The 14465-nt window shown below is 39.8% G+C and overlaps 1 long non-coding RNA gene across 1 annotated transcript; it reads right to left on the bottom strand.

Annotated features, from left to right (window-relative positions):
- Positions 1-12919: 12919 nt before the first annotated feature.
- Positions 12920-13609, bottom strand: LOC309555441. The gene is made up of 3 exons (XR_014225271.1): positions 13536-13609; positions 13391-13481; positions 12920-12974 (listed from the first exon to the last, which is right to left on the bottom strand). It is a non-coding gene; the product is annotated as an uncharacterized lncRNA (long non-coding RNA).
- Positions 13610-14465: the final 856 nt, after the last annotated feature.

Genomic DNA, 14465 nt, shown 5'->3' with positions numbered 1-14465 from the left:
ATCTCTCTTTTCAAAAGGGGTGTACTCATTTATGCTGAACACTGTGTGTGTGTGTGTGTATATATATATATATATATATATATATAATGGCTTGTAGACTCTATAGCTTTCACACAGACTAAATAATATACACTGATTTGTCTTTTTGTTTTTTACCATATAGATGTAGCAGAATACATTTTAGCCTAAATTTATGAAGAAAAAATAAGTTACTAAATTTTATAACATAAAAATGTTTTTTTTTCAAAATGTTCAGTATTATTTTGTTTACATAACAAAAAATGATTAACCCGGTGGTAATTAAATTCCTCCAAAAGAAAGGTCTATCTGTCTCAAAAAAAGATAAAAATTGAATTTGGGTATAGTGTTGACTGAGTAATTATATTCAAAAGATTTAAATTATGCTACAGGGTAATCAAAAGCCGCTAGCACATCAACTGATATAGCTTGATAAAAGAAATTGGTAGCAAATTGCAGGTCTAATTTAATATATATAAAACAAAAAATAATGTGGGCAAATGTGTAAAACCAAACAAATTCAACCAATAACAGTCCCCAAGTGAAATAATACCACAAAAAGAGTCCTCAATAAAAAGCAACGTGAATAGGTGGGAAAAAATCTCCTTCAGTGTGCACTATATTCTGGACTTTTTATGTGAAATTATTTCACTCAGGGACTGTAATGACTGAGTAATTGTGACAGCGCTGAAAACTTAAAAATGTCCTAGGCAGGAAGGGGGTGAAAGTATCCAGGATAGAGGTGGTTAGAACAAGAGTGCAGTGGTTAGCAATTCTGCTTATTGCATGACAAGAATCCCTAGTTACAGCAATCAAACCCAGTGAGGAAGCTTTCTGTGCACCTGTAAATCGGTCCTTTGCAAAGTGTTCTTATAAATCTTTGTAATGTAATTTCCTAATATGGAAATACAGTCTAGAAGGTGATGCATTGTTAGAAAAATCTTTTCCCTAATCTGAAGGAGGTAATCTCTGTATCTGCTTCTTCAAGAGATCCCATGTGGAATATATCTCAAATCCAATTATCCACCATACGAAGAAGAAACCAATTTACATATATTAATTACAACAATTAGAATGGAAATTAGCTTTATCTTCATGGAAGTATTGTTTCTAATCGTTCTATCATTTTATTGTTATAATTATTATTGTTGCTATTTATATACTGCCCAGGAGGATATTTTATGAAGATTAAGCTTTCCTTTCTACATATAAATTATACATATACAGCTATCAAGTTGCTTACCTTTCCTCAAATCTAAGTCAAGTCCTCAAGTCAATCTAAAATAAAATAGAAAAAAAAGGCAACTGAGGCAACTGTCAAATTTTACCTGATATGGGTTTATGTTAACCCCATCAAAAGTCGGGAGAACACAATTGCTCTGCTGGAGGGATTCCCCCATCAACAGGGATTGTGTTGATGGGAGAATGGAGGGATTTTCTTTCCTGCGACCACAGGTCTATGGCCGGCCTAATTGGAATACAGCTCACAAAAACTGGGTAGGATAGACGATTGAAAATGCTGTAACAATAAGCAAGACAGGAGCTAAAAGAGCCAACCAAATCTGAAGAAGCACTCTATTATACCTACTATGCCTCCCAGACTACAGGACACAACATTATTGGTAAAAAGGATATCTGTTCTATCTCTACAGCAGTCTGAACCTTTTCTTCTACACCCTGGTGAATCTGAAATGCCTTTTACTGCTTGGATACATGTTTGGGAATTACATACTTACTGTTAATTAGGAGAACTTATCTACTACGAGAAAGTGTACTTTATTATTCACTGCCTGGAAGCAGAAAGACTTATATTTTCTATACTCTACCTGCAACAGATGACATTATGATACAACTCTCACTTCTTAAAAAAAAAAAAGTCTTTGTGCCTAAAGTAAACATGGTTGTTGAATGACTTAAATTCTGGCAACGTGGCTAGCGTAATGGTAAATTCGCAGTACAGTTTATAACATCTTTGAGAGAATTGGTTGCTTCTTGTGAGTTTGGCACTCTAACAGATGAAAGGATACAAGACCAAGTAGAAGAGAAGCAAAATCAGCCATCATTAGAGAAAGATTCCAAAGAACATGGGATAAATTAGCAGTGACAATTACAATGTCAAGCCAAAGGTAAATGATTAACTAAGTCAGGTAGATCCTAAGCTTAAAGAGGAAGTAAACCCTCCTCTGCAAGTTGTACCTATAGGTAAGCCTATGATAAGGCTTACCTATAGGTACTGTAAATATCTCCTAAACATGCACCGTTTAGGAGATATTTACCTTACATGCAGCCAGTGACGTCACTGGCGCATGCGCTCTGAAGGAACGGTCGCTGGTGCCATTCCTTCAGAGTCCCGTGACCGTGCGGGAGTGACGTCACCGCGGCTCTGGCCAATCAGATGGCCGGATGCCGTGATCCCGGAAGACCGAACATGTCGCCCGTCATAGAGGTGAGCGGGCGGCACGGCGGGGGCTTGTTGTAAGGTAAGTATTGCATTATGAGCTAGTATGCGATGCATACTAGCTCATTATGTGTTTCTCTTTCAGGGTGAAAAAGAAAAAAAAAAAAAGAATTGAGTTTACAACCTCTTTAATATTTGCTTGCTTTGGAAACCACAGCTTGGCATTGCATGCTAAGTCCTTTCTTGTATTAAGAGAAGCATGGACTCCTGAGAGAGAGATATCATTTCAATTTTGCCCCTGTACAAATCATTAGTTATACCCCATCTGGAACATGCAGTTCAGTTTTGGGCACCAGTTCTCAAAAAGGATATCGGGGGAAGTGGAGAAGTGCAAAAAAGGTTAACCAAACTGATAAGAGGCATGGAGGAGCTCAGCTATGAGAAAAGACTAGAGGAACTGAATTTATTCTCTCTTGAGAAGAGGAGATTAAGGGGGGATATGATCAACATATATAGATGCATAAGGGGACTATATCGTGAACTTGGTGTTGAGTTATTCACTTTAATGTCCTCACAGAGGACAAGGGGGCACTCTTCAGGTCTGGAGGAAAAGAGATTTCATCTCCAAATACGGAAGTGTTTTTTCACAGTAAGAGCTGCGGAAATATGGAATAGACTCCCTCCAGAGGTGGTTCTGGCCAGCTCAGTAGATTGCTTCAAAAAAGGCCTGGATTCTTTCCTAAATAAACATAATATAACTGGGTACTCAAATTTTATAGTTAAAGTTGATCTAGGGAATATTTCATTGCCTCTCTGGAATTTTTTTCCCTGTTGGAGCAAAATGGATCATGTTTTGCTGGGGTTTTTCACAATCCTCTGGATCAACTGTGGGTATAGGATTGTGTATATTGCTTGAACTAGATGAACCTGTGTCTTTTTTCAACCTAACTATGAATTACAGCTGATGCAAAACCCTCAATTCAGAGGACTGTTGGCATCATACAGGCTGTGAATTCAGAATCTGCTATTATTGCAGTAATATATAATATTACTATATTATACAGTAATATATATTGCAGTAATGCAGTATTCAGGCCCAATACTAAGGTACAGCAAGACTGCAATGCAGAATTATTCATTCACAAAACAAGGTGTGGTTCAACGTAACAACTGCTGTATGCTGCATGCCCTGAAGAATATACACAATGACATAAATGCAGTAAAAATGGGATTCTTTGAAAAAGAAATCTGACATTCTTCTGGTTTGTGAAATTACTGCCCTGGAGATTACCATCCTAAAGCTGAACTCCTGCTCCAAACCCTCCACTTTCTATAGAAAGCATGGCTGAACATGGAGTTTTAATTGACCTTTTTTTCAATTAAAACAGTATTCCCTTTCTTCTGCTCTGTTACATCATCACAGGGCTCTAAAAAATCCATGCAGAAGCAAGAATTTGCTTGGCATCCTACCTCCTTTACCAAGTGGGTCTTGGGATTGGAGAAGCTGTTGGATAGGTGTGTAGCAAAGAAATCATGTCATCAAACTAGGCAAAGAAGCACATCTATCCCAGGGTGATCAATTTTCTGTCCATGCTGGGAGCACAGCCAGCCTGTCTTCCAATGGTCAGAGTGGTGCTGACATAGCCCCTTACACAGCTAATCGCTGTATTGCTGTTTCCCTGTCGCATGCTGATTTGCCATTTTCACCCCACAACCCCTTATGCAGAAGAGGTCATGTGAAAGGTTTTTATAATGTTTTGTTTATTACAGGTACTTATATAGCGCGGTCAATTTATGCAACACTTTACACATATATATTGTTCATTCACATTAGTCCATGCCCTCAAGGAGCTTACAATCTAAGGTCTCAAACTCACATTCATAAACATATTAGGTCCAATTTACCTACTAGCATGTCTTTGGAGCGTGGAGGAAACTCACACAGGCCAGGGAGAACATGCAAACTCCAGGCAGATAGTTGAATTGAACCAATGACTTTAGTGCTGCCAGGTGGATGTGCTAACCACTTAGCCACTGTGCTGCCTGTTAGTTTGCAATATACACAATTGTTTTGCAATATATATATATACAAATAGGTTGTTTCACAAAGTAAGGCTTCACACATACTTTTAAATGGGCTGAATATAGATCTTCTATTTCACTGAAAGGTTTGACAAGCTGTATTTAAAATGGAACTTGAGGCCAGAATTGAAGATGGGCGAACAGGCAGGAAGTTTAATACAGAAGAGACATGCTTGGTTTCTTCTGCATTAAAGTTACTTACCTGCCTTTCCACACCTGTACAGTGAGCAGCGCACATGCAGCTCACTGTACGAATTCGGCAATGCCAAATCTGACGGAATTCCCGCGCATGTGCAGAAGTGACGTCATCCCCACCCTGCCAAAGGCAGCGGCCAGTGATCGCGACCAGGAAGCCGGCCACCTGAAGATGTCAGCAGCTGGGCGGGGAGCTTGGGGTCGGCTCATCGCTGGAGCAGAGGTGAGTATAGTTCAAAGTTCTTGAACTGAATTGGCCACAGAGCTTTCATTATACTGACATGAGATTTGAGGCTTGCCTATGCACAAGCTACACTGTCAACCCTTCATCTCCAAAGTCTTTAAAAAGAATGCTCTATATTCTGTTAATGGTTTCATGGAATACAAAGAATTCTGTGAATGGACATGGGGAGAGGAGGGAGAGATGGAGAAATGACAGCGGAGCTTGTGCGTAGGACAGCCTCAAGTCTCAAGTTAGTTCCAGTTTTTGTTCCTGTTTATGGATGCATGAACTTGATAATAAGACACTCTATTATAGCAGTTGACGAAGGAGAACAATATGGAAAGGAAAAAAATTGTGGCATGCTCGGTGTGCAGGGTAATTCATGAGTATGCCTAAATTGCTCTGAATATTGGGCGTGGCCAAAAGAAACATGGTTTAAAATATAGTCTAAGCCTTCTCACAGTACACACTGCACACACGCTGCAGTCATTGCACCTACAGGATACTCCTACTGTACCACTAATGAGAGTTTAAAAAAAACACTCATACACCTAAAGGATCATATTTATAAAATAAAACAGAAAATTTACATAGAGCTAACATTGTTTTTCTGAGCCTTCTTAACTATTTCCGGATCGCTCCACGTACATGTACTTCGGCAGGGCGGCCCTTCAACGCGAAATCACTTACCTGTACATCATCTTTGTTTCCGGGTCTGGGGTGCACATGCCCGCCGCTGGCAACCGGCTTTAACTGTAATTGGACACAGCGGAGCCAATCAGCGGGTCCTGCAGACCCAATGTTCGCCGGGACCCAGTGATCATTCCCTAGAGAGGCAGATCGCTGTTCTGTGAGAGGGAAAGATGGAGATCCTGTGCTTCTGCTAAGCAGGAACACAGATCTCTGTTTTCCCCCCAGTCAAAGCACCTCCCCATAACAGTTAGCAAGCACTCTCAGGGAGCACATTTAACCATTTGTTTGCCCCTGATGGTAACCCCTACCAGTGTCATTCGTATAGTTACAGTGCATATTTTTAGCATTGACCACTGTATTAGTGTCACTGGTCCCCAAAAAAGTGTCACTAAGTGTCTGATTTGTCTGCCTGCCGCAATGTTGCAGCCGCCCCACTATAAGTCTCTGATTGCCGCCATTACTAGTAAAAATAAAAAAAAATTCCATAAAAATATCCCATAGTATGTCGACGCTATAACTTTAGTGCAAACCAATCAATATACGCTTATTGGGATGGTTTTTTCCAAAAACGTGTAACAGAATACATATTGGCCTTCAAGTAAATAGTTGGAAACTAGTTACCAACCAGCAACTGTTGAGACAATAAAACACTTTGCTCAGGAATACGTAATATAAGCACATTGTAATGCTCAACATAATGTATAGATTGCAGCAGTCAGAAGTGTGTCATGTGCATGGCATTGATGGTCAGGGGGAGAAAAATTGGTTAGTTTTCGTGGAAACAGGAGGAAAAAAATTGCTGACATTAGTAGTTAATGGTAGGAAAAAATGTCTAGTGCCAGTGGTCAGGGCAAGGCAATTAATGCCCAGTGATCAGGGGAAGGAAAATATCCAATGTTGGTGTGAGAAAAGAAAAAATGGCCATCATAGATGGTCAGCAAGGCAAAAAAATGCCTGTTGTTGGTGGTTAATGGAATAAACAAATGCCTGGATTTATAGGTCAGCAGGAGGAAGAAAAATGCTTGGCCTTGTTGGTCAACAGAAGAAAAATACCCCAGTAGGGGGAAATAGGGGGATATTCTTGCTCAGTGATGGGAAGGGGGGGGGGGTGAGGTGGGGAGTTTGTGCTCTGTGGGGGGTGAGGAGTATATTGGTGCCCAGTAATCAGAAAGGGGAGGCATTGGTGCTCTTTTTGGGGTATGGGGGGAATTGGTGCTCAGTGATAGGAAGAGAGGCACTGGTGCTCTGTGAGAGGAATGTAGAAGACCCAGTAATCTGTGGGTGGAGAGGAGGAGAGCACTGGTACTATGTAGTGGGGAGAGGGAGCACTGGTGTTCAGTGAATTTTTTTACCTGTAACTGCTCTGTGTCCCACACTGCTGCCTCCCTCTGCCAAGGGAAGGTCCTCTAGCATTCAAGGCAAATATACCAAATTCCCCTGAAAGACTTACTGAATTGCATGCATGCAAACTCCATCAACAAAGTCTAAGGAAACCCTGTGACCACCCACAAAGCATTCGTTTCACTTCCTTCCCATGTTTTACAAAACACAAAGTAAGAGGAACTCTTCAACAGCAACACAGACAGAAATAAAATGTTTTCCTTTAGTAGGGTAGTAACTGCTTCCTTATGAGACAGTTGCATTGGAGGTTTCAATCAGACAAATGGAACTTCAAACAAACTGCTCAGTTTTATTTCTCTTTTGACAACCTGTAGCACTCTAAAAACTCTTTGTATTAAAATCTATGTAAAGCTATACTTATTTTTCATTTTAGATAAAGTAGGAAAGGGTGAAAACCACTCTCAGGCTATTGTTTGTTTGTGTCACATTGAGGAGATTCCCACTGAAGGGTTTACTTAATCTGTTAAAAACGTAAAACTGTTCCTATGGGAACACAGCCAAAAAAAAATAATTAAAAATAAATTTTTATTTCGGAATGCAAAACTTGTAGATAGCTGTAGATATAGTAAAAAAAAAAAAAACTTTTAAGAATATAACTAAACTTATATTGACCCAAAACCATTATAGTTTTCCTTTAAGATATTCAACTAAGGGTATGCAAAATGCCTTCACAATTCTTGTACTTATTGAAGAAGCATTATTTTTAGATGTACAATATGTGTAATTTAGGCGCTAACGACGCTTTGCTTAGTGTAAAATGGGGGCGTTAGCTCTAGCGGTAGATGCGTTTTTCCAGTGATTTACTTCAGTCAGAACTGTGGTTTTAGGGTATGGCAGCCCATTTTTATTAAAATGGCATACATAAAGTCCATAACATATAGTTTCCCATGCAGGGGTTCTTCTCCATTCAATATATAAACTGAAAATGCTAGCCCACCTGACTCTTTAAGCTCTCACTGAGTTTTTCGTTAGCAGCACCTCTGCTCTTTTTGCTGGTCTCCAGACCACGAACTCCCTAAAGCTGACAGCTTCACTCTGGCCTTCGTCCTCAGGCCGTCACTTATCTTTTGCAGACACACAAGTGCTCTGGCTGCCACCTGCAGCCTCTGACTCCCAGAGACCTCCTGTCTCTCTTGGGTGGAGCCGTCCCCAACTGGGAGTCATGAGGTCTTCCTAGACCTTCATTATAAGGGCTGTGTGCACCTGAGCACACACCCTGCTGATTATTCACAAAACATGGACACAGGGTTGGAGATTCCATCCCACCCAAGACACTGTGGAATCTCCCAACTACAGATCCCCATGCAGTAATACCAAAAGCTGCATAAAGCTGCAAAAGAAGCTTCCTCCACTCCACAGCTATACTCTGTAGTCTTGCACGGAGCCAATGTGCAAACTCTGTGTCCTTTAAATTGCTTTTTTTTAACGTGACAGCGTCTCATCCTGTTACATTGGAGACAGTTTTTGCTAGTTGTAAACCATCCTTCCTCCTGAAGATAGTTCTTGTCTGGCTCTCTGTCAATTGCCTTTGGGTATTGTAGGGGTATCACATTGTTTTACTTTGTCATAGTTGCTCCCAAAACTCGCAGAGCTTTAGCTATGAGTGATGGAGCTTTGTAGAAAAACAATTAAGGAATTTTCCTACCACTCTAATCCCCATTTCAAAGGTAACATATACGTAGACTACTGTAGCGATATCTCCTGAAGGAGCTGCGCCTCGACTTCAAGAACAACCTCAGCCCCTCTGACATACTTGGTTGAGTGAAAGTTACTGTAAGCACTTATAGGAACACAAATGTGGATACGTTTAACTTGAATTCTAATTATTTTTAGGAAATAGACAGAAAACCATTTAGGTGTGAATTCAATTTGGTATGGGTTAGACTATATGGTGGTTTGAGCATAAATAAGCATAGGGAAGGTAGGTTCAGACAATGTTTGCTAGAAAGTATAATTACTATGCCAAAGTAACTTAGAATAGAGTTCTGTACCACTAGACTAGAATTAACTCATGAATTAGCAAAGTCAGCAATAAACAGTGCATATAAGCCTTAACTGCAATGTAAATAATAGTTATAATATTACAATATATAATACTATATGATACTATAACTAGTTTAAAGTAAACTCTAGTAAATGGCTAGGGTATAGTACCCTTAGAGGTACCACTTAGCATTTGCAATAGGTAAAGGTCTCTATGTAACAACTGTAAAATGAGTCAGTCCTAACTCATTAGCCGGCTAGTTTTGGAGCCCAATTGTACGGTGGGTGCACATGAACACACTTCCAGTCATGCCTGTAGGCAGAAAATAAGGCTGAAAGATGGCTGTATGGTCAGTTCCTAAAGGGCTCAGTCTCTCTAATAGCAGATAGTATATCTCCACAGCAGTAGTTTACAAGATGCAGCGATATTGCAGTTCACTGTCCAGTAACACACAGCGATTATTCCACTCTCTGCTCTGCACCCAGGTGACTCTGTCTGTCAGCCCCCCAAACTCAGCACTCAGACTTGCTCAGGCTGCTAATATGCAGGAGTGGTGGTGCACACTGGACAGCAATGTGCATTCTCCAGTCCCCCTCACAGCAAGAGGAAGTTATGTCCTGTACAGCCCGAGAAAATGCAGCTCTTTCTCCACCTCCCAGATATCTCCTCTCTGGGGAATGTACTTCAAAAGCTTTTGATCACCACAGTATAGTCTCTCCTCTGGATTACATTTCCCATAGTGCATTTTTGCCTGATTCAGTCTATTCCTGCTCAGCAGCTTCCTCATCCCACCGATACAGTTGTTACCAGTTCAGCACTGCAAGGCAGCAGCTACAGACAGCAGCTGCAGCCAGTGTTTTTCTCATTCTCTGCTGTTTTTCTGCCCCCCTTAGCAAATGTATGGTCTGTTACTGCTGTTTTAACATCCTTGGATTGAATTGTAATTTATAAATAGCCTCATGCTGAATAATAATTATAATATTATTAATACAATAAATCTCCCAAATAGGCTCAGCATGTGGATGCATTTGCCCATACAGTTTAAACAAATGAGCATATTTTAATGCATGGTGCGGTGTGCAGTCACCCATAGATACGAATAGGTGAAGGCTGATGTAAGCAGCTTTGTGCTGCTACTTGTGGAAAGTGGTACATGGGCACAGATGTATTACTATTCAGGACATTACATCTGTGTGCATGTGCTACTTTATGCAAGTTGCATAAACTATATACAGCACAAAGGACTCCTGGGCACTAAAATACTGTATGTCTATTTGTTTATGCTGTACTGGGAAATGTACCCATGTGCATGAGCCCTTATAGTACTAGTGAAGAATACCACACTCACATGAGCTTAGATTGAAAAAGCAACGTTTTACTTACTCACAAATGATGAGTTACAAAAATATGAGTCTTATATGGGGTACACACCTTAAACTGTTTTTTTCTATATGAAGAAAAAAAAACCTGTTAGATCGCTGTACCAACACTAGCAAAGTTAATACTGTGATCTCCCCACTGTGCCATTGTGTTATGATAGGGGGACCCCCCCCCCGCCAGGACACACTGATCAGCACTTGCAGCCATTGGCTGTGAGCATTGATTGGATGTCGCCTGGTTTCTGTTAAACCGACTGATACCATCCGACATGAAGCCCGTGTGTACCAGTCTTTAGGCCCAGTACAGTTCTCTGAAATTCCCTCTCAAGTCTTGATTTTGACTGACAATGATGGTATCTCTTCCATTGTAGAGTTCCCATTCAGGAAAGTTGTGAGCCAGCTATTTGCTGCAAAAACGTAGAAACTTGTCAGTGCAATGTACCTACTAAATGTGGTATAAGAACTCACCCAAGCTATACCGCAATAAAAGGATGATGAACTGTGTGTCGGTGCTCTGGCTATCCCGTCCAACATGAATCCAAAGAAATCAAAAGCCGTCACACAATTGCCCCCTTTAATGACATTATATTTTGCACTGAAGCAGTTACACCATCTTGGGAATGCTAAGCCTTCCTCATAGCATGTCCCAAGTCAGGAAAGTTTTGAGCCAGCTATTTGCTGCAAAAACGTGGAACCTTGTCAGTGCAATGTACCTTCTAAATGTGGGAGGCATCCTAGAAGCGTATTATATCACTGAGTGTTCATTTGGACAGCTAAAACCACTACTGACAACATCTCTCTGTAAGCAGTTACTCTGTGAATTCCATTTCTGTTTTTAGTGCAGTCTAAGGTTATAATTTAATATGAAAAATATTAAGGCTGGATTTACACTTAGGCATTTTTTCTCCTGATACACTTTTTCCATGGCAAGCAACGGAAACACATAAAAACGCGAGTTAACACTCGTTGCAGTGCACTGTATTTAATGTCAGCGCCTGTAAGAAAGCAACATCAATGTGCATTGACATTCCTCATAATGCATCGATGTGAGCCACGATTCTTTTGGATACTTCTTTTGACATGCATTTTGATGCATTTCCATTGGTTTAAATGAAAAACGCATCAAGCAAAAATGCAGATCCAGGTTAAACATTACACGAACTAGCGTATGTTCAGCTCCACATGTGATAACAGTAACTAACACACATTTGCTTTTTTTTTCTAGCTGGTATTTAACCATATTGTTCATTAACTGTGTTAAGAGTGTTTGTATATTTTTGTACTTGAGGTTTTTTATTAACTAACAGTTAACATTTTTTTGTAAGCAAAGAAAAACACACACTCATACACCATACTTAAATGCTAAATGTACCTCTAAGCATGGGTATACATAAATAGCTTAAGTCCATAATCAAAGCCATTGAGCACATGCTGTAAAACTAATTGCCGTGAATGTGTCCCTCATACAGTAAGTCACTGCAGCAATTATTTGTGACAGGACTTCATCTTGTAACAATGTCTGCATTAACACAAGGGAGAAATTGTGCTTACACCATTGTAATTCTCAAAGAAAGCCAAGTAAATCATTTATTTACTATGTAACAGGCGCCGGTTTATAAAGACTCGCTGCAAATAAATATAGAAAACACCTCTAGTTGATAGCTGAAAAAATACAATACATTGCTAAGGACGGCAACAAGTAAAATTCTTGCTTTATACAAGATTAGTGTGCATGAGTTTCTATTTATCAACATCTATTTATGGGAACATAATAAAATAGCCCACCATGACAAAGTGGCCAATCAACCTTATTCCACTATTATGTTGAGCATAATAAAAGACCCCAGTGGCATGATGAGTGTATTTGCCGTTTAGTTACAGAGCTAAAGGAAATTTTTTTATATACTGTGTATATATAGTACTGCATGTTTAGTACTATAAAATATTTATGCAAATATTTTTTTATCCAAAAGGTATATACACTGCCTGACCAAAAAAAAAAGTCGCCACCTGAAATTAACTAAGCAACTAACTAAACTAAGCATTCAGTAATTATCCTATTGGATAGTTACTGCGTGTGCCCAAAGAATGAGGTCAGCTGACGACCTGAATATACTGAATGAGCAGGGTATTCCATCAATGGATTTTTTCTTCCCTGATGGCATGGGTATATTCCAAGATGACAATGCCAGGATTCATCGGGCTCAAATTGTGAAAGAGGGATTCAGGGAGCATGGGACATAATTTTCACACATGGATTGGCCACCACAGAGACCAGAACTTAACCCCATTGAGAATCTTTGGGATGCGCTGGAGAAGGCTTTGTGCAGTGGCCCCACTCTCCCATCATCAATACAAGATCTTGGTGAAAAATGAATGCAACACTGGATGGAAATAAATCTTGTGACATTGCAGAAGCTTATCGAAACAATGCCACAGCGAATGCGTGCCATAATCAAAGCTAAAGGTGGTCCAACATGTGTGACCTTTTTTTTTGTGGCGACTTTTTTTTTGACCAGGCAGTGTATGACGTATGTACACTAAAACCTTGGATTGAGAGTAACTTGGTTTGAGAGCGTTTTGCAAGACAAGCAACATTTTCTTTATTATAGTGTAAGAAACTTTTTTTTCCTTGATAAAGGCTATTGTATAAATGCCGAAATGTGTCGGAACCCCAGTTTCTACAACCGGGAATCACCACTCCAAGTCATAAGTACAATAGTTCACAACATAGATTGTATTATTGATGCATAGCACCTATGTGATCCTGCATTATATTTGCATCCAATTCTTGTTTTTTGTTTGATGTATTTTATCAATAAATTTACATTTTATCATAAACTTGCCTAAAAAATCCCACCTTTCTTTTGGCTTGAGGAACCAAACCCCTTCTTTTGCATCTAACCAGGGATGATGGCAACCTAACCCACTCTACTTTAATTATATCTCTAAACCCTACCTTGAATCCCCACCTTGTAGTACACGTGTTTGCTTTTGATTCACTAGTAGTAGTGGACTTCTCTAAATTTTGACTTGATAAACAAGCGATGTCTTGATATACAAGTAGCGTCATGTCACAACTGAGTATAAAAGAGAAGAGAAGTGCCTCTAAGTGTAACAATATGGTTACATTTATTGAAGGTACAACAATTAGCAACTCACACGGTTAATGATTAAAACAGGCACAGCTAAGTATGCAGGCATCTGGGGTAAAGCTGTCCACATAGACCGTCCTCTGCACCGCCATCGACATCATCCGTTCCACGCTGCACTCCACGAGCGCTTCAGGCCTCACTTTCAGATCAGTCTACTACAGAGTAGTCTTCCAGGTCATGATGCAGACTGACAGCACTGAGAGCCGGCGGTGCGGAGGACAATCTATGTGGACAGCTTTACCCCGGATGCCTGCATACTTAGATGTGCCATGTGAGTTGCTAAATGTTGAACCTTCATTAAATGTAACCATATTGCTACACTTAGAGGTGTCTCTCTTCACTTTTATATTCTGTAGCTCCTGCTGGATTTTGCTTATAATCCCCTTGTGGAAGCTGCCATTTGTAGATTGACATTTTATGGTTACACAACCTATCACATTGCTATTATCTTTTTATATGGACTATAAACTGAAAGACTTATGAATAAATGGTTGTGGAACAAATCATTTGAGTTTCCATTATTTCTTATGGGTAAATTTGCTTTGATATATAAGTGATTTGGATAACAAGCATGTTTCCAGAACAAATTATGCTCGCAATCCAAGGTTTTACTGTATTTCAAAATAATATTTTACAGTAGGCCTTGCAGCTAGCAGGAGTTAAGACAATGTACATAGCTGTTTTGCTAATAATAAATATGAAAAGAGACTAGATTGCAAAAACTACTGTATACTTTAAGTATACTTTAAGGCTGGGTTCACGTATTTGCAAATTAGTCAAACTGAATGTGAATGTGACCGGCTCTCAATGGAGCCAGTTCACACATGTCTGGGGCAGCCGCAGTGTGGTTTCTAAAAGGGTCCTGTGTGTTTTGGGGTTTTGCTCAAGTGCCAATTCAGGTAAAAATCTGCCCCCGAATCGCACCTGAACCAGTAAA

Source organism: Pelophylax lessonae, assembly GCF_965119305.1.
Source record: "Pelophylax lessonae genome assembly, chromosome: 5".
In the NCBI taxonomy this organism is placed as follows: Eukaryota; Metazoa; Chordata; class Amphibia; order Anura; family Ranidae; genus Pelophylax; species Pelophylax lessonae.
This window is presented reverse-complemented; position numbering and strand designations above follow the sequence as displayed.